Here is a 25061-nt window from a genome sequence, read left to right on the forward strand (position 1 = left end):
CATCTGGACCCGAGCACCTGGGAGGGAACACAGCATTCTGGAGTCTCTTTTGTGTGCACAGTATCTCCTGTTTGTACCACTAACTATCCAGTTCCCAATCACTAATGCACTGCATGACTTTACCTTTCCCTGCCACAGGGGAACCACCAGGGTTTCTTCATCTCATTTTTAACTTTAAGAAATTCATTGAATCAGGTACAGGCAAAACTTAGCAGAATTGTTTGTGGACCAGTGCTGACTGGCGAATAGTCGGTGACTGCATCGGTTTCCTTCCAGAGACCAAAGGCGAGTTGGATGGTGCATTCACTGGCTGCAAGATACTGTCCTTTGTGTACATGAGAGACAGGAGGAAAGCGGCGATATGAAATAGTGCAGTTACTGTGGATATGGTGAGGGCCATATCAATGACAGTTATGTCCTGCAGAGTCAGAGCCCAAGTTCACGGTCAGATTGCGAAGTTCGGTCTAGGATGAGGAGCAGCGAGAGCCAGTGCCTGATTCTGGGAGCAAATCTCAGCGATTCCAGGACCAGTGCATTTGTCAAATTGTGGCCGGTTGGGAATATTTTACTGTAAGTGTCATTACACTCACAAATTGCGGTGTTGCCATTGTGTGCTGTTCTGGGTCTGGGGAGGAGCTCTGAGTGGAACTGCAATTATACATTATTGCAGACCGCACTGGTTTCCTTCCAGAGACCAAAGGCAAGATAGATGGTGTGTTCACTGGCCACAAGATACTGATCTTTGTGTACATGGGTGACAGAAGGAAAGAGGCCTCTTTCCTAATTCTATACACGCAGTATGTAGGATCTCTTAGTTTTTGACAATGACATTGGTGCCAATTTGCACCAGGGCCTCTGGCTTTTCACACTTCCTCTTGGCAATATCCTACAGCTGCACCTCTACACCCTGGACCCCAGCACCAGGGAGGCAACACACCATCCTTGTGTTTATTTTGCTGCCACAGTATCACCTGCCTGTCCCTCTAACTACTGAGTCTCCTGTCACTACCACACTGCCTGACTTTTACTTTCCCTGCCACAGGGGAACCACCAAGGTTCCTTCGTCTCGTTTTGAACTTCAAGAAATTCATAGAATCACGTACAGGCAAAAGTTTCCAAAAAGTGTTAGTGGACTCAGGCTGACTGTCTGAGAACCTCGCGTAAAAACTGCTATGCTCTTGACATTGAAGATCATGGAGATCAGGCCCACAGGCCAAGTGTTGCATGGAGCAAATAGAAGGTGACCACATCGGTTTCCTTCCAGAGTCCAAAGGCAAGCTGGATGGTGCAGGCATTGGGTGTAGGATACTGTTCCTTGTGTACATGGGTGACATCTATATATGGACTACAGAAAAAAATAGTACCCCTGTAATACATTTTAACCACAGGGCATATGCAAGGATGAGAGCTATAGTCAAGTTGGAAATTGTGATTGCCAAAGACAGGTTGAGAAGGATATTCCTGATAATGATAAGATTGATCCCAACGGACTTTGTCAATACTTTAGTCGTAAGAGAGACGTTAAGAGGGAAGTTAGGTATATTTGGAATAACAGTGGGGTATTAAATTATGCAGAGAAGGACATAGCGGATGCTCTCAACTCTTATTTTTCTAAAGTGTTCACCTGAAAAGGTGTTAGCAATCTGACAGTAAGTGTAGAGAAAAATAAAGTTACTTAAAGTGACTCTGAGATCTTAGAAAGTGAAAAGGCTGAAAGTTAATAAATCTTAGTGTCAGGCAACATATATCCAAGGGTACTTAAATTAGTCTATGATTGAAAACACAAACACCTAACAAGAATTATTCAAAATTCTGTGAAGATTGGTAAAATTCTGAAGGAAATGGGGTAACATTTTACCGGTATTTAAGAAGGGTGACTGCACTGACACTTGTAACTGTGGACCAGTAAACGTAACGTATATTGTGGGTAAGATAAGGGAAGCATTAGTAAAGAACGAGTTGTAAAATCATCTGATAAGTACAGGCATGAAACTAGTGGGAGTATAGGATCCTTGTCAGGTTGACTGCCAGTGACCAGTGATGATCCGCAGGGGTCGGTGTTGGGACCACTTCTTTTTATGGTGTATATAATGAATTCAAAGATGAAATAGATGGGTTTGTTGCCAAGTTTATAGATGATACAAAGATTGGCGGAGGGGCAGGTAGCGCTGAGGAAATAGTTAGGATGCAGAAGGATTTAGACAGATAAGGAGAATGGGCAGGAAAGTGGCAAATGAAATATAATGTTGGAAAATGCACGGTCATGTACTTTGGTAGTTGAAATAAATGTGCGAATTATTTTCTAAACGCGGAGAAAATCCAAAAAATCAGAGATGCAAAAGAACTTGGGAATCCTTGTGCAGAACACCCTAAAGGTTAACTTGCAGGTTGAGTTGGTGGTGAGGAAGGCAAATGCAATGTTAGCATTCATTTCAAGAGGTCGAGAATACAAGAGCAGGGATGTGATGCTGAGGCTTTTTGGAGGCACTGGTGAAGCCTCACCTTGATTATTGTCTACAGCTTTAGGCTTCTCATCCCAGAAGAAATGTGCTGGCATTGCAGAGGGTCCAGAGAAGGTTCATAAGGATGATACCAGGAATGAAAATATTGTCATACGAAGTATGTTTGATGGCTCTGCGTCCATACTCACTGGAATTTAGACAGATGAGGGGGGATCTCCGTGAAGCCTTTCGAGTATTGAAAGGCCTGGACAGAGTAGATGTGGAAGGGTGCTTCCCATTGTGGGAGAGTCTAAGACAAGAAGGCACAGACTCAAGCTAGTGAGGTGTCCATTCAAAACAGAGATGCGGAGAAATTCCTTTAGCCAGAGGGTGATGAATATGTGGAATTTGTTGTCATGTGCAGCTGCGGATCCCAGGTCGTTGGGTGTATTTAAGGCAGAGATTGACAGATTCTTGATTGGACGTGACATTAAAGGTTATAGGAAGAAGGCCGGGAAATGGGGTTGAGGAGGAGAAAAAAAAAGATCAGCCATGATTAAATGACACGATGAGCCAAATGGCCTACTCCTGCTATGTGTTATGGTTTTATGGTCTTATGTTAGCAGAAAGTCAGCATGGGTTCAGAAAGGGTAAATCACGTTTTATAAATATGTTGCAGGTCTATGAAGAGGCAAGTAAAATTTATGATAACAATAAAGAGGTAAAAACTTACTGAGAGCTAAAGAGGTAAAGAGGTAAAAATGCACTTGGACTTTCAGAAGGATTTTGGCAAGGATCCCCACAAGAGATTGATAATCAAATTACAGGATGTGGAGATTCAGGGTGTGGTATGCGAATGTGTGGAGAATTAGCTCAAAAAGAGAAAACAATGAGTTATGGTGAGAGGATCATTTTCACAGCTGGAAAATGTTCAAAGTGGGGCTCCACAAGAATAAGTTTGACGGACTAGTTATGTTTGTAGATGACATAATATTAGACAGCTGGGCTGATAAACATCAGGCAGCAGAATCAACACATGTCGATCTAAACAAAATTCTGATGTGGGCAGATGAATGGCAGATTTAACTCAATGCAGGTAAATGTAAAATATTACATACAGGAAGTAGAAATATTAGATATAAATATACAATGGGGTTCTTGAGTAAGAAAGTGCATTGTATGGGAGGGTTTGGGTGTCCTGGAAGACATCACTATCAACATCTAGGCAATGCACTGAAGCAATTAGGAAGGCTAATAATATGTTGGGCTATACAATGTGCTCAGAGGAGTTCACAGCAAGAGACGTTTAAAGAGACGTTCTCCTTAAGCTGTATAATGCACTTGTGAGGCCACGCCTTGAGTACTGTGTACAATTTTGATCTCCACATTTTGTGACGGGTGCGAAGGCACTGGAAAGAGTTCACTGAAAGGCAACTAGACTCATACTCATTGCAGGACTGCAGAGTATGAGCTATGCAGTAAGATAGAGTGAACTAAATCTATTTGGCCTAAGATGACAGAGAATGAGAGGAGACGCGGTAGAAGTGTTCAGAATCATTAAGGGTAGAGGTAAGGTCGATGCGATCTGCTACTTCAAAATTAGTCCATCAACAAGGAAATGGGTCCACACATGTAGACTGGTTAAAGGGAGATTTCAGACTAACATCAGGAACAAATTCTTTTCAGAATGATTTGACAAGTACAGAATGAACCCCACACTCACACGGTACGAGAGACTGACAGGTACAGAATGAACCTCACACTTTCAGACTGTAACAGAAACAGACGGGTACAGAACGAATCTCACACTCTCACACTGTACCAGAGACTAGCAAATACATGAGGAACATCATAGGACTCCCACTTTCAAATCTCTTACTATCTCTTCTTTCAGTTAGTCCTGGCGAAGGGTCTTGGCCCGAAACGTCGACTGTACCTCTTCCTATAGATGCTGCCTGGCCTGCTGCGTTCACCAGCAATTTTTATATGTTGCTCATTATTTTGCCGACTGAAATATTTCTCAATTTCTTTTGACATTTGAGATGCGCATTAAAGACTATTAGATCAGCAACATCACACACCAAATGCTGGAGGAACTTGGATTTCTGGCATTTACAGATTTTCTCATGTTTATACAATCTACGCAGTGTTATCTCCTGTATCCATTCATCTGCCTATTTTGAGTACTGTATTTATTCCTGTAGCCAGTTTGCCTCTTCCTTTGCAGATTGAAATATTCTAAATTTCTTTTGTCCTTTGGCGAGATTTGAGATGCCCATTAAAGACTGTTACATCACACAAAATGCTGGAGGAATCAGCAGAGTTCATTGCGTTGCCTTGGATTTCCAGCATCTGCAGATTTTCTCCTGTTTGTACATTAGCAATGTGATCATTTGACCGTTTCCATCCAGATCTCGGTTTCTCTGTTGCATCTTTGTCCGAATTTGTGTTTGCATGTTTTGAATTGTATTGACTTTATTAATTACATCCTTATATACATGAGGAGTAAAAATCTCTGTGTTATGTCTATGTCTCAATGTGCAATGTGCAATTTATGGTAATTAATAATAAATAGAATGCACAATAGGACAGTCACTATAACATAGAAACACAATTGTACAGTTGTTCCTTGTGTGTGTGTGTGTGTGTGTGAGAGAGAGAGAGAGTCTGTGTGTGAGTGAGTGTGTGTGTGTGTGTGTGTGTGTGTGTGTGTGTGTGTGAGTGTGTGTGTGTGTGTGTGTGTGAGTGTGTGTGTGTGTGTGTGTGTCTGTTGGTGTGTGTGAGAGAGAGAGTCTGTGTGTGTGAGTGTGTGTGTGTGTGTGTGTGAGAGAGAGAGAGAGAGTCTGTGTATGTGACCAGGAAGAAGCTGAAGGACTGAAGGACAGTCCAAAATGGAAAACTGCAGGGACAGAGGTAGGGATCGGTCAGTGTCGCTGGTGTCCGTTCAGAGATGAATAATTAGCCAACAAAAGGATGAAATCTGTACATGTAGCTGCTCTGTGACAAAGTTCAGTCTTTGAAATTAAATCTACCGGCCTATTTCCACCAGAGACACTGCTGAGGTAATGCCAAAGAGTTTTGATGTATTTGTCTCCAATCACTCCAATATTTACACCAGAGACAATGGCATTGAGTTGAAGTGTTTGTTCAAGCAACTGTAACTGAGCAAGTTAGTGAGGTGTATAACCGTATCTCTGGAGACAGATCCTCTGTATAAATCAAGACTGCTTTGAATGCATCAGCTGTCTACCGGAGCTGTGAATACACGAGCAACAAAAATCACAGATTCGAACTGAAATGGTGCATCCAATCATCTGGCGGATAGAAGACGTTTACTATCCTTTTAGTTCAGCCTTCGGAATTCCCGGTAAGCCGCAGTGTCAGCTGCCGTGGGCGGATGTTGAAGTTTAATTCCAATGTTGTGATTGATTCTGTCGCTGGTTTAAACTGTTACATTCCAATGCCGGTATTCGGCATTTCAAGAATGGAGTGGAAACACCGGGACTATAAATGTTGGGATTTGGATCTAAAAACAAACATCTGCAGGAAATCAGAGAATCGGCCAATTTCTATGGGACTGAGTTGGTCAGGCAGCGGTTTGCGATCAACAAGGGGATGTTCGTGTCTCTGTGCTTTTGGTCTTGTAGGAGCTGCATTGAGTTTCTAAGGGTGATTCCTCAATTGATTGTCTGCATTTTTATGTGAGCAGTTTTCAGAGTTAGGTGCAACAATAAAGCATTGACTGCTAGTAACACTTTAGCAAATGTGAGGAGTTCCGTGTTGTAAGACGAAACTGTTATGGATTTTTAATAAATGTCTACAATATGACTGTATGCAAAGCAGAAAGAAATCGTTGCTAAGCCGATGAATAAGATGTGGTGCTCCATCGTTATCAATACTGTAAAATGTATTCTATTACATCTACATCTGACTCCGCTACAGACATCTGACTACGGCACCGAGTTTGCTGCTCGACGTTGAAATACTCTCCTCTGCTTCTCTGTGATGGACTTAACGGAAGGCGTCATGTCTGTCTGTGAGGTTGTGTCAGATTGCGCTGTTTCTGTTGGAATCAATGTTCTGATCTAAAGTCAGTGAGGTGACTTTGCTGGAATAGGAAATAAACTCGGGGAATGCTGGAAACACTGAGCCCCAAGCAGCTTGTATGCAAAGAGAAACCAGTTAACACTCGTCTCAGGGGTCTATCTGAGAACAGTCCTGAGGACAGATATATTAACTGTTTGTCCACATATTCTGTTTTGCCTGGGTGACTGTTTCCACCATTTCCTGTTATTGTTCCGTCCTTCGGCTGTTCTGTCTCTGACAGGGATCGTTATGGAAGTTGATAATTGTCTAATGGAAGAATCCCGCCATCAGCGTCCGGATTTATTCATTTCAACCAGACGAAACGCGGAAGGCGCCAGTAGAAAATGTTCCATCCAGTATTGACTCTCAGGAAGTAGATACCCAGCTTTAGATTTCTACTGCCACTTCACAGTCCGCTCATCAGTAAGAAATCCGTATTCAGATGATATTGAATTTATTTTGCTCTGTGTAAACTCATTCTCTGTCCCGCCGCTCTGCGCCCTCTCTCGACCCTCCCACCGCTAAATGTAACAATAAAGTGGAAATATTACAGGATCCCCTCAAGCTGCAGCATTGGCTTCTGTTCAGCATTTTCTCAACTTGCTGTTCCCTGTCTCTCTTCCAGCGAACTTGGTGCCGATTGTGATCCTGTCCCGGGGAAAGTGCGATCTCTCCAAATGTGTCACTCGCTACCTGGTGGGAATGGCAGCGGCCGATCTCCTGGTCGTTATCTCCGATCCGCTGCTGAGGGGGCTGCTCTGAATTATTTTCCCCGATCATTCCTGCGAATCACTCCTGTGTGCAGATTCGATCTATGGTTGATTTCTGCGAGCACCGTGAGTTCAGTCTGGCTGACTGTCGCTTTCACCGTCGATCGATTTGTGGCTATTTGCTTTGAGAAGCTGAAAACAAAATATTGCACCGAGAGAACGGCGGCTGTGATTATCGGGACAGTGAGTGTGCTGGCCTGTTTGGAGACTGTCCCCTGGGGCTTTGTATCCGGGCCTGGAGAAATAATTGATGGTGTTTCCTGGGATCGTGCTCTTACACCGAGCTTCACAAACTCTCCCTCATGGGCGGCATTTGACATGTTTGACCTCATTTTAACCCCTTGTGTCCCAATCTTTCTGATGTTACCGTTCAATATTCTGACTGTCAGGCGGATTCTAGCGGCCAGTTGAGCCCGCAGGGGGCTCCGGGGACAAAAGAGTGGAGAGAATGTCAAGGACCGGGAGTTGGAAACCCGACGCAAATCCATCGTTTTGCTCTTCAGCATAACCGGTAGTTTTATATTGTTGTGGGGGAACATACGTGGTATTTTCTATCTATAAACGGATTTCGATGAGTTTTGTTTATTCTGTCACAGATCCCCGTTACATCACAGAACACACATCGGCAATGCTGCAGATTCTGAGTTCCTGCACCAACACGTGTACTTACGCCCTGACTCAGAGCAAATTCCGAGAAGAACTGAAGAATGCGCTGAAATACTCACCGAATCGGATTTTGAAACTCATGAAACAGTAGAAATAAAGGCTGTAAAGTATTACAATTCAGCTGTCTTCATGCTCCCTATTCTATCCCCCCACTTTTAGGTAAATGGGAACAATGTGATGAATAGAGTAACAAAGCAAATACGAGAAAATCTGTGGATGCTGGAAATACAAAACAACACACACTATCAGATCCTGATGAAGTGTCTCGGCCAGAAACGTCGACTACTTAACCTTTTCCTCACACAAAATGCTGGAGGATCTCAGCAGGCCAGGCAGTCTCAATGGAAAAGAGTATTTAAGGGGTTAATAAGTAGGAACGCTGGGGTGGTGATTTCAGGATTTCTTCAGTTGCCACATGCTTGCGAGGTAAGATATGGTAATTTGGTACACTTAAATGAGTGGCTAACAATCTGGTGCAGGGGGGAATGCATCAGGAACACAGATCATTGGGCTCTCTTGCAGAATAAGTGGGACTGGTGTAAGAAAGGTGGGTTACAGTAAAGGGAAACCGTAAATTTGAATTATGTGTGCTTCAATTTCCAAAAGTTTTGGAAATGCCACCGGCAGAAAGAGAAACAAGAATGGAGGCAGGTTATGGAAAGTTGTAAAAGCAACTGAGCAATGTGTGACTGTAATTTCCCCAAAATTGACAGATTATTTTATATTCACACAGGGAATCTTGCTGGAACCACCCTGAGGATTTTTATCATGTGCCATGTGGAGGGCGTGTTTGGATCCAGAGCTACAGGTCAGTAGGTAGCATTGAGCGGAAGGTAGAGGTGAGGTCAAAGAACCCCTAAAGGAAATCATGATAGGGCTGTGGCTGTGTGCTACACACAGCGCTAAAATAACCACACGTAGTCGGTGAGTTAGAGTTGCGATGAAAGAGACTTATTCAAACTTCGCGGCCTGCTTTAAAGCCTTCCCGTTCCTGCCCTCGCTGGGCGGGACTGCTGTGGGGATTGCATATTCCAAGACCCTATCTGCGCGAGGGATTTTCCCCCTGCTGGTGAAGATGGCCTGGCGCCCTTTTCTGCGGCCGGCCCTCTGCCTGTGCGCGCTGTTTCGTGAGCCGGTTCGTGTGGTCTAGAAAGTGGGTCGCCACATAACACCCCACCCCCCCAACACACCCACTCCCAGAACAGGCGATACCTCCCCCAATGTCTACAGTCTGGATCGGCCTCTGTTTGGGAGGTCTGCCTCTGCGCCGCGGTGCCTGAGCCTGGACCAGCTGCGCCAAGTCCACATGGGCCGGTTTGAGTCGGCCCACCGTGGAAACCCCCTCTCTCCCGCCAACGTGGAGCCGTTGTTCCTGATCACCTTAAACGGCCTCTTGTAGGACCGCTGTAGCCGTGCCCGGTGTCCGCCCCGTCGTACAAAAAGAAACTTACAGTTCTGCAGGTCTTTGGGTACGCAGGTCGGGCTCTATCCGTGCTGTGAAGTGGGTATGGGGACCAGGTTACCGAGCCTCTCACGTAGTCTGTCCAGGACTGCTGTGGGTTCTTCCTCTTGCCCCCCTGGGGCTGGTATGAAATCTCCTGGGACTACCAGGGGTGCGCCGTACACCAACTCGGCCGACGAGGTGTACGGATCCTCCTTGGGTGCCGTGCGGATTCCGAGCAGGACCCAGGGAAGCTCGTCCACCCAGTTAGGCCCCTCCAGGCGGGCCATGAGAGCCGACTTCAGGTAACGGTGGAAACGCTCCACTAGTCCGTTCGACTGTGGGTGGTAGACAGTTGTGTGGTGTAGCTGTGATCCTAAAAGGCTGGCCATAGCTGACCACAGGCTGGAGGTGAACTGGGCGCCCCTGTCGGAGGTAATGTGGGCCGGTACCCCGAAGCGGGCTACCCAGGTTGCGATCAGTGCTCGGGCGCAGGATTCGGAAGTGGTGTCGGTGAGCGGGACTGCATCTGGCCATCTGGTGAACCGGTCTACCATAGTTAGGAGGTACTGCGCTCCTCACGACACTGGCAGGGGCCCGCGATATCCACATGAATGTGGTCAAACCTCCGGCGGGTGGGTTCGAACTGCTGCGACGGGGCTTTGGTATGCCGCTGCACCTTGGCCGTTTGGCACTGCATGCACGTTTTGGCCCATTCACTGACCTGTTTACGCAGCCCATGCCACACGAACCTGTTGGAGACCAGCCGGACGGTTGTCCTGATGGAGGGGTGCGCTAAGTTGTGAATGGATTCGAAAATCCGCCGGCGCCAGGCTGCTGGGACGACGGGGCGGGGTTAGCCGGTAGCTAAGTCACACAGTCGGATCCTCTTACCTGGGCCTACGGGGAGATCTTGGAGCTGCAAACCGGAGACTGCAGTCCTGTAACTAGGGATCTCATCGTCTGCCTGCTGTGCCTCTGCCAGCGCTGCATAGTCCACCCCCGGGTGAGGGCTTGTATGGTAGGTCTGGATAGTGCGTCCGCCACGACGTTGCCTTTTACCGAGACATGCTGGATGTCCGTCGTGTACTCGGAGATGTAGGACAGATGTCGCTGCTGGCGGGACGACCAGGGGTCGGACACCTTAGTGAACGCAAAGGTAAGCGGTTTGTGGCCTGTGAACGCGGTGAAGGGCCTACCTTCTAAGAAGTACCTGAAATGCCGGATTGCCAGGTACAGTGCCAATAGCTCCCGGTCGAAAGCACTGTATTTGAGTTCGGGTGGTCGTAGGTGTTTGCTGATGAACGCCAGGGCTTGCCAGCGACCCTCGATGAGTTGTTCCAGCACTCCACCGACTGCTGTGTTGGATGCGTCCACCGTGAGGGCAGTAGGAACGTCCGTTCTGGGGTGCACTAGCATCGCGGCGTTTGCCAAGGTTTCTTTGGTTTTAACGAAAGCGGCTGCGGCCTCTTCGTCCCAGGTAATGTCCTTGTCCTTACCCGGCATCAGAGTGAACAGGGGGTGCGTGGTTCGGGCTGCTGAGGGGAGGAAACGGTGGTAGAAATTCACCATACCCACGAATTCCTGCAGGCCTTTGATTGGGTCGGGGGAAGTTGCGGACCGCGTCTACCTTGGCAGGCAGCGGGGTTGCCCCGTCTTTAGTAATCCTGTGGCCCAGGAAGTCGATGTTGTCGACACCGAACTGGCATTTGGCTGGGTTGATTGTAAGGCCGAATTCGCTCAGGCGGGAGTAGAGCTGGCGGAGGTGGGACAGATGCTCCTGACGACGACTGCTGGCTATGAGGATGTGGTCCAAATAGATGAATGCAAAGTCCAGGTCGCGTCCCACCGCGTCCATTAGCCGCTGGAAAGTCTGTGCGGCATTCTTTACACCAAACGGCATTCGGAGGAATTCGAGAAGTCCAAACGGGGTGATGAGTGCTGTTTTGGGGATGTCGTCCGGATGTACCGGGATTTGATGGTATCCCCGAACGAGGTCTACCTTGGAAAAGATCCTTGCGCCGTGTAGGTTTGCTGCGAAGTCTTGAATGTTCGGCACAGGGTATCGGTCTGGCGTTGTAGCCTCGTTCAGTCTGAAGTAGTCACCGCATGGTCTCCAGCACCCCCCCACCCCCGCCGTTGCCTTGCGCACCATGTGCAGGGGGGAGGCCCATGGGCTGTCGGACCGTCGTATGATCCCCAATTCCTCCAGCCTCTTGAACTCCTCCTTCGCCAGTCGGAGCTTGTCCGGGGAAAGCCTTCGAGCATGGGCGTGGAGGGGTGGTCCCTGGGTCGGGATGTGGTGCTGTACTCTGTGTCTGGGCATGGCTGCCGTGAACTGCGGTGTCAGAACTGATGGGAAGTCTGCCAGGACCCTGGTGAATTCGTCGTCGGACAGCGTGATGGAGTCCAGGTGTGGGGCTGGCAACTTTGTTTCACCCATGGAGAACGTTTGAAAAGTCTTGGCGTGAACTAGTCGCTTCCCTTGCAGGTCGTCTAGCAGGCTGTGGGCTCGCAGAAAATCCGCCCCCAGGAGTGGTTGGGCCACGGCGGCCAGTGTGAAGTCCCACGTGAACCGGCTGGAGCTGAACTGCAGCCGCACCGTGGGGGTACCGTAGGTTCGTATTGTGCTGCCATTTGCGGCCCTCAGGGTGGGTCCCAGTTCTCTGTTGCGGGTGTCGTAACTCGTTGGCGGTAAGACGCTGATCTTTCCCGGGAATTTGCAGGGTGATCTACAGCGGCGGCCTCTGTGCCCCACCGCTGGTGGTAGAAGCACCATTGTTCGTTGGGCTCCTCACTCCCGTCGCCGGGTTTTGTAGGCTCTGCTGCCGGGCCTGGTCTCGTCTGCCGTTGGGAACGCGGCTTGGAGATCTGTGCGACGGACGCCCCTCTCTCTTTCCTGACATTCCACAGCGCATCTGCCCGGGCCGCCACCTCTCTTTTTTTTTTTTACAAAATTCTTTATTACAAATGTCGGTGCTATACAATATTTACAAACCCAGTGACTAACACATTTACTACACTACAAACAGACAATACGTGTTAAACCAATATATTGCCATCCTCATCAATGATGGCATTTACACCCCGCGGAGCCCAACGGTCCCGGAACATCTCGACGGTCGCTGTGGACTGTGCGTATTCCTTTTCAATGTTCACCCGGGCTCGAACATACCCCCTAAACATAGCCAGGCAGTCCGCCCGGGGAGAACCTCCTGCCACCCTTTTCCAGGAGCCACGGATGGCAATTTTCGCCAGCCCCAGGAGCAAGTTGACAAGGACCGCCACCTCTCGGGGGTTGCCATCTGCCCGGGCCGCCACCTCTCGGGGGTTGCTGAAATCTGTGTCGGACAGCAGCAGGCAGACGTCCTTGGGCAGTTGCTCTATGAACGCCTGCTCAAACATGAGGCAGGGTTTGTGTCCTTCAGCCAGGGCCAGCATTTCCTTCATTAATGCCGACGGCGGCGTGTCTCCACGCGTTCGCGCCGTGAGAGTCCGAAAGTCCTTATGAGCGGGGCTTTGAATGCTGTGTATTTGCCGTCCTCCGGGGGCGACTGTATAAACTCCTCAACATGTGCAGCTGTCTCCTGGTCGAGGGAGCTCAGCACGTAGTAGTAGCGAGTGGACTCCGAGGTTATCTGCCGAATGTGGAATTGAGCTTCTGCTTGTTCGAACCACAGGCCGATTCGCAGCGGCCGAAAGATTGGCAGTTTTAACGAAACTGCTTGAACAGATGCGGCGTCGGTCATCTCTGGTCCAAATATCGTTTGGGCCATCGGGGTCACCAATTGTGGCGGTGTGCTGCACACAGCGCTAAAATAACCACACGTAGTCGGTGAGTTAGAGTTGCGATGAAAGAGATTTATACAAACTTCGCGGCCTGCTTTATAAAGCCTTCCCGTTCCCGCCCTCCCCGAGCGAGACTGCTATGGGGAAAGCATATTCCCAGACCCTTTCAGCGCCCGGGATTTTCCCCCTGCTGGTGAAGATGGTCTGGGGCCCTTTTTGTCGCCGGCCCCACTGCCTGCGCGCACTGTTTCGTGAGCCGGTTCGTGTATGCTAGAAAGTGGGTCGCCACAGGGCCACATTATTGAGCAGAGTGGCACCAAAAGGCAAAAGTGAGTTTATTTCAGTGTAGAGTGTAGAACAGTGAAAGCAGGTGTACTTAGAGCCTGAATTAGTCATGTCACGGTGATTCATCCATTACAGAGATCTGGTTGAGAGAAGGGCAGGACTGGTATCTGAGCATTCCAGGATTTATATGATTCAGACAGTCCAGAGGGTGCACAAAGAGGGTGGGGAGCTGTTCTGCTGATCAGGCAGAATGTCACAAGTTTAAGGTCATCCCAGAGGCTCATCCAGTAAAACAATGTGGGGAGAAATCAGGAATAAGAAAGGTGCAATCACTGTGATGGGATTTTACTGTAGACCTCACAATAGCCAGTAAGAGAGAGGAAAAGATGAGTCAGCAGGTCATGGGCTGATGTAAAAACAATAGAGTAGCTGTAGTGGGTGAATAATCTTCTCTGAATGACAGGGACTCCTTTACACCTGAGGCTTGGACGGGGCATTATTTGTGTTCAGGAAGGTTTCCAGAGAAAGTGTATAGATGGTCCGCCAGGGAGGGGGCATATTTGGCGTAGTATTGAGAAATGAGCCTAGCAAGATGATTGGAGATTCATTGGGAAAAAAAAAGGATGATAATGCAGAACGTTTTAAGATGGTTATTGAAAGGATAAAAATGGACCTGCAGGTGGATAGATGTAAGTTTCTGGAGTTTAATTACAGCAGAATCGGATACGAATCATAGAGAGTAGTCTGCGAGCTGATGCTACTGGATGGAGCTAATGTTAAGTGATGCCTGCAAGCGAGCGTCACTTACAGTCCAGCCGGTCAGAATTCAGGAGTTTCCCCGTCTCTGTGAGGAGGGCAGAGAAGGACAGGGACACTCGGGAACTGAGGGTGATGAGAATTTGTTTAAAAATGCAAGAGGAGTCATGTGGAAGGTTGAGGAAGATGAAATTAGACAGGGTCTTTGAGGGCCTTACCAGAAGCAAGAAACAAGTCACACTGTGAATCAGGAGGGCGAACAGTGACCAGAAAATGAATACACTGAGTTTATGCCTGGAGCCAGAGTAGCATGCGAGGTAGAAGATGAACACATTGTATTGGTGTTCCCTAAGGAGAAGGACATGGAGGACAGCGTGATCAGAAAGAGGGTATGGTGATATTCTCTGGCATGTTGATACTAAAGAGGAGGTGCTGTTGGGACTCTCAGACCATTTAGATAGGTAAATCGTGTGGGTTATTTAATCCTTTGGGATACACAGACAACATGCTGTTAAATATGATGTTTAAACTGCTGGCACCATACTGTAAGGAGACAGATCTTAACAATATCTGGCCCGTACTGCAAGGGGAAGGGGAGGGTCTGTCTCTGGTATAAACATGCCCTGCATATGTGACTGCTCAAGAAAGGCAGCAGTTGAATACAGGGACGGTGAACTATACAATATTGAAACCTTCACTACCAGGACACAGGCCTATAATACTCACAGGACTGTGCAGTGAGCACACAGACCTGTACATACCCAGCACTGTACTCCACCATTAAACACTTCTACAACACTGGCACTTCAAGGACAGACATCTATACAACCCTGATAGTGGACTGCTATTCATAGACACTATCCATCCCCTCCCTCCCTTCCACTGGGCATTTCTCAGGATGTAACAGAGAGTTGATAAAGTTGAACTTTGAATTATGTGTGCTTCAACTTTGAAAAGTTTTGGAAATACCACCGGCAGAAAGAGAGACATGAATGTGGGCAGGCTATGGAAAGTTGTAAAAGCAACTGTGTAATGTGTGACTGTAATTTCCCCAAAATTTACAGATTATCTTAGTGCAGAATTTTTGCAGATTTAGGAATTTCATCTAAAACTTTGATAATGTTAGAAACATAGAAAACCCGCAGCACAAAACTGGCCCTTCAGCCCACAAAGCTGTGCCAAAGATGTCCTTAACATTGAACTACCTCGGCTTACCCATAGCCCTCTATTTTTCTGAGCTCCATGTATTCATCCAGGGGTTTCTTAAAAGACTCTATTGTTTCCACCTCCAGCACTGCTGCTGGCAGCCCATTCCATGCACACACTACTCTCTGCATAAGAAAAACTTACCCCTGACATCTCCTCTGTACCTACTTCCAAGCACCATAAAACTATGTCCTCTCGTGCGAGCCATTTCAGCCCTGGGGAAAAAAAAACTTTGACTACCCACATGATCAATGCCTCTCGTTATCTTCTACACCTCTGTCAGATCACCTCTCATCCTCCGTTGCTCCAAGGAGAAAAGGCAGAGTTCATTCAACCTATTGTCATAGGCATGCTCCCCAATCCAGGCAACATCTTTGTAAATCTCCTCTGAACCCTCTCTATGGTTTCCACATCCTTCCTGTAGTGAGGTGACCAGAATTGAGCACAGAACTCCAAGTGGGGTCTGACCAGGGTCCTATAGAGCCTCAACCTTACCATTTGGCTCTTAAACTCAATTCCACTGTTGATGAAGGCCAATGCACCGTATACCTTCTTAACCACAGAGTCAACCTGAGTAGTAACTTTACGTGTCCTATGGACTCGGAACGCAAGATCCCTCTGATCCCCCACGTGGCCAAGAGTCTTGCCATTAATACTACAGTTGAAGTCAGGAGTTTACATACACCTTAGCCAAATACATTTCAACTCAGTTTTTCACAATTGCTGACATTTAGTCCGAGAAAATATTCCCTGCCTTAGGTCAGTTAGGATCACTACTTTATTTTAAGAATGTGAAATGTCAGAATAATAGTAGAGAGAATTATTTATTTCAGCTTTTATTTCTTTCATCGCTTTCCCAGTAGGTCAGAAGTTTGCATACACTTTGTTAGTATTTGGTAGCATTGCCGTTAAATTGTTCAACTTCCGTCAAACGTTTCGTTAGCCTTCCACAAGCTTCTCAGAGTAAGTTGCTGGAATTTTGTTCCATTCTTCCGGACAGAACTGGTGTAACTGAGTCAGGTTTGTAGGCCTCCTTGCTCCCACATACCTTTTTTGGGTCTGCCCACAAATTTTCTATCGGATTGAGGTCAGGGCTTTGTGATGGCCACTCCAGTACCTTGACTTTGTTGTCTTTAAGCAATTTGAACAGATACATGAAGGAATAAACTCCTTTATTCCTCCAAAGAGAAAAGGTAGGATCACTGAGTGAAGGTTTAAATAAATAGCTTCGATAAATTAAACTAAAAAGGTTAATTTTTTCAAGATTAAAAAAATATGAAATGGGACCAAATTCATAATGACTGCTTAATCATAGGATATAAATTTAGATTAGAAATGTTGGCTAGTTGTACAGGTAAAGAAGCTCCTAATAACGAGGTTAAGTAAAATTATTTCTCAGCTTTCAATTCCAAATCAACCCAAGGTGGTCGTTCATTTTTATCAGTCCAATATAACCAATAACACACATAACGTATATTAACAGCCCAATAATTAATTCTGAATGCTCAAGATATTCAATCAGGCTCGTAAGGAACAGCCTGCTTTGGCAAAGCCATGCCGACTATTCCTAATCATATTATGACTGTCCAAATGTTCACAAATCCTGCCTCTCAGGATCTTCTCAATCAACTTACCAACCACTGAAGTAAGACTCACTGGTCTATAATTTTCTGGTCTATCTCAACTCCCTTTCTTGAATAAAGGAATAACATTTGCAACCCTCCAATCCTCCGGAACCTCTCCCATCCTCATTGAAGATGCAAAGATCATCACCAGAGGTTCAGCAAACTTCTCCGTCGCCTCCCACAGTTGCCTGGGGTACATCTCGTCCGGTCCAGTGACCTATCCAACCTGATGCTTTCCAAAAGCTCCAGCACATCCTCTTTCTTCATATCTACATGCTCAAGCTTTTCAATCTGCTGCAAGTTATCCCTACAATCGCTAAGATCCTTTTCTGTAGTGAATACTGAATCAAAGTATTCATTAATTTGTCATCTCTTCCGGTTCCATACACACTTTTCCACTGTCACACTTGGTTGGTCTTATTGTCTCACATCTTAGCCTCTGGCTCTTCACATACTTGTAGAATGCCTTGGTGTTTTCCTTAATCCTATCCTCCAAGATCTTCTCATGGCCATTTCTCGCTTCCCTAATTTCATTCTTAAAATCCTTCCTGCAAGCCTTATAATCTTCTAGATTCCTATTATTACCAAGTTTTTTGAACCTTTTGTAAGCTCTTCTTTTCTTCTTGACCAGATTAACAACAGCTTTTGTACACCGCGGATCTAGTACCCTACCATCCTTTCCATGTCTTATTGGAACGTATCGACTCAGAATCCCACGCAAAAATATCCCCTGAACATTTGCCATATTTCTTCTGTACCTTTCCCTGAGAACATTTGTTTCCAATTTATGCTTCCAAGTTCCTGCCTGATAGCCTCATATTTCCCCTTACTCCAATTAAACGTTTTCCTAACTTGTCTGTTCCTATTTCTTTCCAATGCTATGGTAAATGAGATAGAATTGTGATCACTATCTCCAAAATGCTCTCCCACTGAGAGACCTGACACCTGACCAGGTTCATTTCCCAATACCAGATCAAGTACAGCCTCTCCTCTTGTAGGGTTATCTACATATTGTGTCAAGAAACCTTCCTGAACACACCTAGCAAACTCTACCCCATCTATACCCTCACTTTAGGGAGATGCTGATCAATATTTGGGGAATTAAAATCTCCCACCAGAACAACACTTACTGTTACTCCTTTCCAGAATCTGTTTCCCCATCTGCTCCTCGATGTCCCTGTTATTATTGGGTGGTCTATAAAAACACACACAGTCGAGTTTTTGGCCCCTTCTTGTTCCTACCTTCCACCCACAGAGACTCCATAGACAACCCCTCCATATCTCAATTTGGACCTTCTGAGGATCCCAGGTACTCACATTTTATTGACTCTACCTCTCGCCGCTTCTCCCGTCAAGCTCTGAAGGCGACTCTCTCCGCCATGGGGAGGTGTACTTGGTGTCCCTATCCCAGACCCTTCCACACCTTCGGGACACTTTCTTCGCCGTCTGTAATGGTCCTACCCATTATTTCATCTTCCGTCGGATTCATGCCTGCAATCGCCGTTTTTTTGACTTTGTCATGTTAGGCAAAGTTTGCAAGATCCTACATCTACGGACTCCAGAGCCTGTTGGCCCTGAAACTAGCAGGCATGAACTTCAGATTGCGGCCTCTGCCATTGATCTCGCAGGCTGCAACACCTCAGGGCATATTAAAAACCCGGACTCCAGCAACGACCATGGAGACATTCAAAGCGATTGCGCAACCACCAACTGCGACTCCAGCCTTGAACTCCAGGCCGAGTCTTTATGTGCTGCTGTTGTGACTCCCGTCTCCACTTCCCCCACCACCACTCCGCAGCCCCGTCTTCCCCAGATCCCATCGTCAACTCCTGGGCCCTCAGAGGCTCCACCTTCTTCTCACCCCAACCCTCCCCTCTCCATTGACACCCCCAGCCTCCCCCCTCCCCCCTTGATCCCAGCTCTCATCCGTGCCGGGTCTTTACCATCCCCTCCGACCTTCAACTGTCGGAGGCAGAACGCTCTGTTCTCAGTAAGGGCCTCACGTTTGTCCCCCTTCGCCCACACCTCAGCGAGTTCCGTGTTCGCCATGATGCGGAACTTTTCTTCCACTGTCTCCGTCTCCGAGCCTACTTCTTCGGCAAGGACTCTTCCACCCCCACCGATGACCCCTTCTCCCGTCTTCAACCCTCCTCTTCTTCATGGACACCCCGCTCTGGTCTTCTGCCTGCTTTGGATCTCTTTATCGCTAATTGCCGACGGGACATCAACCGTCTCGACTTCACTGCACCTAGTCCCCATTCCAACCTCACTCCTTCGGAACGCTCTGCTCTCCACTCCGTCCGCACTAATCCTAACCTTATTATTAAACCCGCCAATAAGGGGGGTGCTGTTGTAGTCTGGCGTACTGACCTCTACCTTGCTGAGGCACAGAGACAACTCGCGGATACCTCTTATTTACCCCTCGATCGTGACCCCACTAAGGAGCACCAGGCCATTGTCTCCCACACCGTCACCGACTTTAATCGCTCAGGGGATCTCCCATCCACTACTACCAACCTTATAGTTCCCACACCTCGCACTTCCCGTCTCTACCTCCTACCCAAGATCCACAAACCTGCCTGTCCTGGCCGACCTATTGTCTCAGCTGGCTCCTGCCCCACTGAACTCGTTTCTGCATACCTCGACACGGTTTTATCACCCCTTGTTCAATCCCTTCCTACCTGTGTTCGTGACACTTCTCACACTCTTAAACTTTTCGATGATTTTAAGTTCCCTGGGCCTCACCGCTTTATGTTCACCATGGATGTCCAGTCCTTATATACTTCCATCCCCCATCAGGATGGTCTCAAAGCTCTACGCTTCTTTTTGGATTCCAGACCTAATCAGTTCCCCTCTACCACCACTCTGCTCCATCTAGCGGAATTAGTCCTTACTCTTAATAATTTCTCCTTTGGCTCCTCCCACTTCCTCCAAACTAAAGGTGCAGCTATGGGCACCCGTATGGGTCCTAGCTATGCCTGCCTTTTTGTTGGGTTTGTGGAACAATCTATGTTCCGTGCCTATTCTGGTATCTGTCCCCCACTTTTCCTTCGCTACATCGACGACTTCATTGGCGCTGCTTCCTGCACGCATGCAGAACTCGTTGACTTTATTAACTTTGCCTCCAACTTTCACCCTGCCCTCAAGTTTACCTGGTCCATTTCCGACACCTCCCTCCCCTTTCTAGATCTTTCTGTCTCTGTCTCTGGAGACAGCGTATCCACTGATGTCTACTATAAGCCTACTGACTCTCACAGCTATCTGGACTATTCCTCTTCTCACCCTGTCTCTTGCAAAAACGCCATCTCCTTCTCGCAATTCCTCCGTCTCCGCCGCATCTGCTCTCAGGATGAGGCTTTTCACTCTAGAACGAGGGAGATGTCTTCCTTTTTTAAAGAAAGAGGCTTCCCTTCCTCCACTATCAACTCTGCTCTTAAACGCATCTCCCCCATTTCACGTACATCTGCTCTCACTCCATCCTCCCGCCACCCCACTAGGAATAGGGTTCCCCTGGTCCTCACCTACCACCCCACCAGCCTCCGGGTCCAACATATTATTCTCCGTAACTTCCGCCACCTCCAACGGGATCCCACCACTAAGCACATCTTTCCCTCCCCGCCTCTCTCTGCATTCCGCAGGGATCGCTGCCTACGCAACTCCCTTGTCCATTCGTCCCCCCCATCCATCCCCACTGATCTCCCTCCTGGCACTTATCCGTGTAAGCGGAACAAGTGCTACACATGCCCCTACACTTCCTCCCTTACCACCATTCAGGGCCCCAAACAGTCCTTCCAGGTGAGGCAACACTTCACCTGTGAGTCGACTGGGGTGATATACTGCGTCCGGTGCTCCCGATGTGGCCTTTTATATATTGGCGAGACCCGACGCAAACCGGGAGACCGCTTTACTGAACATCTACGCTCTGTCCGCCAGAGAAAGCAGGATCTCCCAGTGGCCACACATTTTAATTCCATATCCCATTCCCATTCTGACATGTCTATCCACGGCCTCCTCTACTGTAAAGATGAAGCCACACTCAGGTTGGAGGAACAACACCTTATATTCCGTCTGGGTAGCCTCCAACCTGATGGCATGAACATCGACTTCTCTAACTTCCGCTAAGGACCCACCTCCCCCTCGTACCCCATCTGTTACTTATTTTTATGCACACATTCTTTCTCTCACTCTCCTTTTTCTCCCTCTGTCCCTCTGAATATACCTCTTGCCCATCCTCTGGGTCACCCCCCCACCTTGTCTTTCTGCCCGGACCTCCTGTCCCATGATCCTCTCGTATTCCTTTTGCCTATCACCTGTCCAGCTCTTGGCTCCATCCCTCCCCCTCCTGTCTTCTCCTATCATTTTGGATCTCCCTCTCCCCCTCCAACTTTCAAATCCCTTACTCACTCTTCCTTCAGTTAGTCCTGACGAAGGGTCTCGGTCTGAAACGTCGACTGCACCTCTTTCTAGAGATGCTGCCTGGCCTGCTGCGTTCACCAGCAACTTTGATGTGTGTTGCTTGAATTTCCAGCATCTGCAGAATTCCTCTTGTTTCCCTCCATGTCTTCTTCCTTTACTGCAGCTATGACACTATCCCTGATCAACAGTGCCACACCCCCGCCTCTTTTGCCTCCCTCCCTATCCTTTCTGAAACACCTAAAGCCATTCCTGCTCCTGTACCATCCATGTAATGGCCACAACATTATAGCTCCACGTGCTGATCCACGCTCTAAGCTCATTTGCTTTATTTATAATACTCCTCACATTAAAATAGACACACAAGGGGTAATTGATAAGTTTGTGGCCAAAGGTAGAAGGAGATGAATTATTAACTTCAAACTTTCTGCATTATCATTCAAAGAGTTGAACTGCACATGCATGTAACAAGATTGTCTTGGGAGATCTGTGCTATAACCCCATCAGTGAGTGACCCTCTGTTATGCTCTCTTCTACGACTGAAGAAATGGAGACATCCAGTGTCCTTGATGACTACTGTTGCTAGAAGGCATAAAGCTGAAACTTTTATCAGGCCGTGCTGAGGATTTGAAGATTGAACTGGATGGACTCTGGATCCCACAAGAGACTGAGTTGTTGATAGACAGGACATGGGGGAAGTGATTAAACCCAAGATGCGGGATGGTTGTCAGGAGGGGGAAAGTGAATAAGAAAGCAGTGCAGAGTATCCCTGTGGCTGTTCCCGTCAACAATATGCATACCACTTTGGAATACCGTGGGCCACATGGGTCAGGTCACTGGGACTGAGTCTGGCTCTGAGGTTCAGAAGGGAAGTGGGGAGAAGAGGTGAGCTGTAGTGATGGGGGTTCATTGGTTAGGGGAATACAAAGGAGTTTAAGTGAATGAGAACAAGATTCCCGGATGGTTGCTGCCTCCCAGTTGCCAGGATCAGAGACATCTCAGATCAATTTCACAGCACTGTTAAGTGGGAGGGTGAGCAGCCTGAGCTTGTGATTCACTTGTGTACCAATGACGTGGTGAGGGTTATTGACGAGGTCCTGCAAAGTGAGTTCAGGGAGTTGGGTGCTACGTAAAGCACAAGATCCACAGGGTTGTGAATTTCAGGATTGCTACCTGTGCTACATGCCAGTGACGTCAGAAATAGGAAGATCATACAGTTTAAAGAGGCTCAGGAGTTGGTGCAGGAGGGATGGCTTCAGATTTCCAGATCACTGGGTTCTCTTCTGAACTTGAGGGGGACTAATATCCTCGTGGGAAGGTTTACTAGGGGTGTTAGTTTAAATGAGAGTTTCAAGGGGATGGGAACCAGAGCACCAGAACAGATAGTGGAGTGGTTGTGGGAAAAGATGTTGTTAACCCCACGTACAAAGTCAGGAATGAAAAGCTTGAGCAAGGTAGGACTGATGTCCTGAGCTGCGTATATTTCAACACAAGGAGTATTGTAGGAAAGGACAGATGAGGTCAGTGCATGGATCAACATGTGGAATTATGTCATTAGTGAGGCTTGATTGCAGGAGGGGCAGGACTGGCAGGTCAGTGTTCCAGGGTTCCATTGTTTTAGATGTCATAGAGCAGAAGGGATTAAAGGGAGCTAGGTGGCATTACTAGTCAGGGAAAATGTCACAATAGTGCTCAGTCAGAGTAGACTGGAGAGGTTGTCTCGTGAGGCTTTATGGGTAGAACTGAGGAATTAAGAAAGGAATGGGATTATATTATAGACAACCCAACAGTCCGTGGGATTTAGCAGAGAGAACTTTTAGAGAGATCACAGACTGTTACAAGAAAATTAAGGTTCTGATAGTGTGTGATTTCAAAGTTCCACATATTGAGTGTGACTTCCATACCATAAAAGGGCTGGATGGGAAGAGTTTGTCAAATTTGTCTCAGGGAAGTTTCCTTAATCAGTACACAGAAGTTTCAACTGGACAGAGTGTGGAACCAGAACTCCAGTTAGGCAATGAGACAGGGCAGGTCACAGAAGTTTGTGTAGGGGAGCACTTTGGATCCTGTGATCATAATGCCATTAGTTTCAATGTAATTATGGAAGAGGATAGGTCAGGTCCTCAGGTTGAGATTCAAAATTGGAGAAAGGCCGATTTTATGGTACCAGAAGGATCTGGCAAGTGTGGATTGGGATAGGCTATTTTCTGGCAAAGGTGTGATTTGTAAGTGGGAGGATTTCAAAAGTGAAATTCTGAGAGCACAGAATTTGTATCTTCTTTCAGAATAAAAGGCAAGGCTAACAGGTTAAACTTTGGCTCTTGTTTCTGAGAGAAATTGAGAGTGGATTAAGAAAATGACAGATGTACAGTATGTAGCAGGTCTTGAGAGGCAGGAACAAATGGGGTACTTGAGGTGTTTAAGAGATGCAGGAGAAGACATAAGAAGGAAATCAGGAGGGTGAAAAGAAAACGTGTTTACTGTTGCAGAAAAGATGCAGGAAAATCGAAAGCATTTATACAGATATATTAAGAGCAAAAGGATAGAAAGGGGCAAGACTGGTCCTCTGAAAGATCAGATTGGTAATCTATATGTGGAGCCACAAGAGTTGCAGGAGATAGATTTTGTTCCACTGTAAATCCTTAGGAGAGGGACATATATGTAAGACAATGCTGCAGCGAGGTCATGGACCCTGTACAGATCACAGAAGAGGAGAAGTTCGCTGCCTTAGGGTGAATAAATCTACTGGCCCAACAGGGTGGTCCCACAGACCTTGTGGGAGGATAATGCAGAAATTGCAGGGTCCGAGCAGAGATATCTTAAACCTCCTCATCCACTGGTGCGGTACTAGAGGATTGGAAGTTAGTTAATGTTGTTCTGTTGCTTAAGAAAGGGTCTATGAATAAGCCAAGAAATCATAGGCCAGTGAGCCTAATATCAGTTGTAGGAAGGTTATTGGAAGGTATTCTAAGCAACCACAGATATAATTATTTGGGTAGAGAGGGACTGATTGGGGAAAGTTAGTATGGCTTTGTGATGGTACGTCATGTCTAACCAATCTTGTAGAGTGTTTTTGAGGAAGTTACCAGGAAAGTTGATGAATGTGATTCAGTTCCAACGTTTTTTACCCAAAATTAAAAGGACTATCCACACAAAAATATACAAAATACAAACATTAAATATTTCTAGGACCGAAGAGTCAGATTGCAATGTGAATATTACAGTCACTTCCCGGAGGTGGGATGGGAGAGTCACCGTTCCTGGAAATCCGCCTCCACCCTCCCCAGACCGATTCCATTTACGATGCTCCCAAGTTTTCTGGCGGCTCCACTGATTGACAGCTCCCGCTGCCCCGTCACGTGACAAAAACGCGTTGACGTCACAGGGGTCCCACCGTCACCGCCGACGTTTCCTTGGAAACGGTCCAGTGCGGGAAGTCCGAGATGGTGGAGCCGGTCTCTACTTGCTGGGGTTTTGGCTCCGCTGTGGGATCCGCCTCTCCTCTTCCTGCCCGCGGAACAGTGAGTGTCTGTCAGCGCCTCACTGCACCGGCTCTCTGCCTCAGGTACAATATTTAAAACAT

At 47.3% G+C, this 25061-nt stretch overlaps 1 protein-coding gene and 1 long non-coding RNA gene across 2 annotated transcripts in view; one reads left to right on the top strand and one right to left on the bottom strand.

Moving 5' to 3' along the window:
- LOC140189109 (uncharacterized) overlaps positions 1 to 25061 on the bottom strand; it is a 579671-nt gene that overhangs the window by 463646 nt on the left and 90964 nt on the right. The window lies entirely within an intron of this gene.
- The window catches only part of LOC140189110 (uncharacterized), a 592538-nt gene continuing 592377 nt past the window's right edge, over positions 24901 to 25061 (top strand). Inside the window, exon 1 of the long non-coding RNA XR_011883453.1 lies at positions 24901 to 25043. This is a non-coding gene — a long non-coding RNA (uncharacterized lncRNA). The remainder of the gene's footprint in view (positions 25044 to 25061) is intronic.

This window comes from Mobula birostris, chromosome 28, assembly GCF_030028105.1.
Source record: "Mobula birostris isolate sMobBir1 chromosome 28, sMobBir1.hap1, whole genome shotgun sequence".
NCBI classification, from domain to species: Eukaryota; Metazoa; Chordata; class Chondrichthyes; order Myliobatiformes; family Myliobatidae; genus Mobula; species Mobula birostris.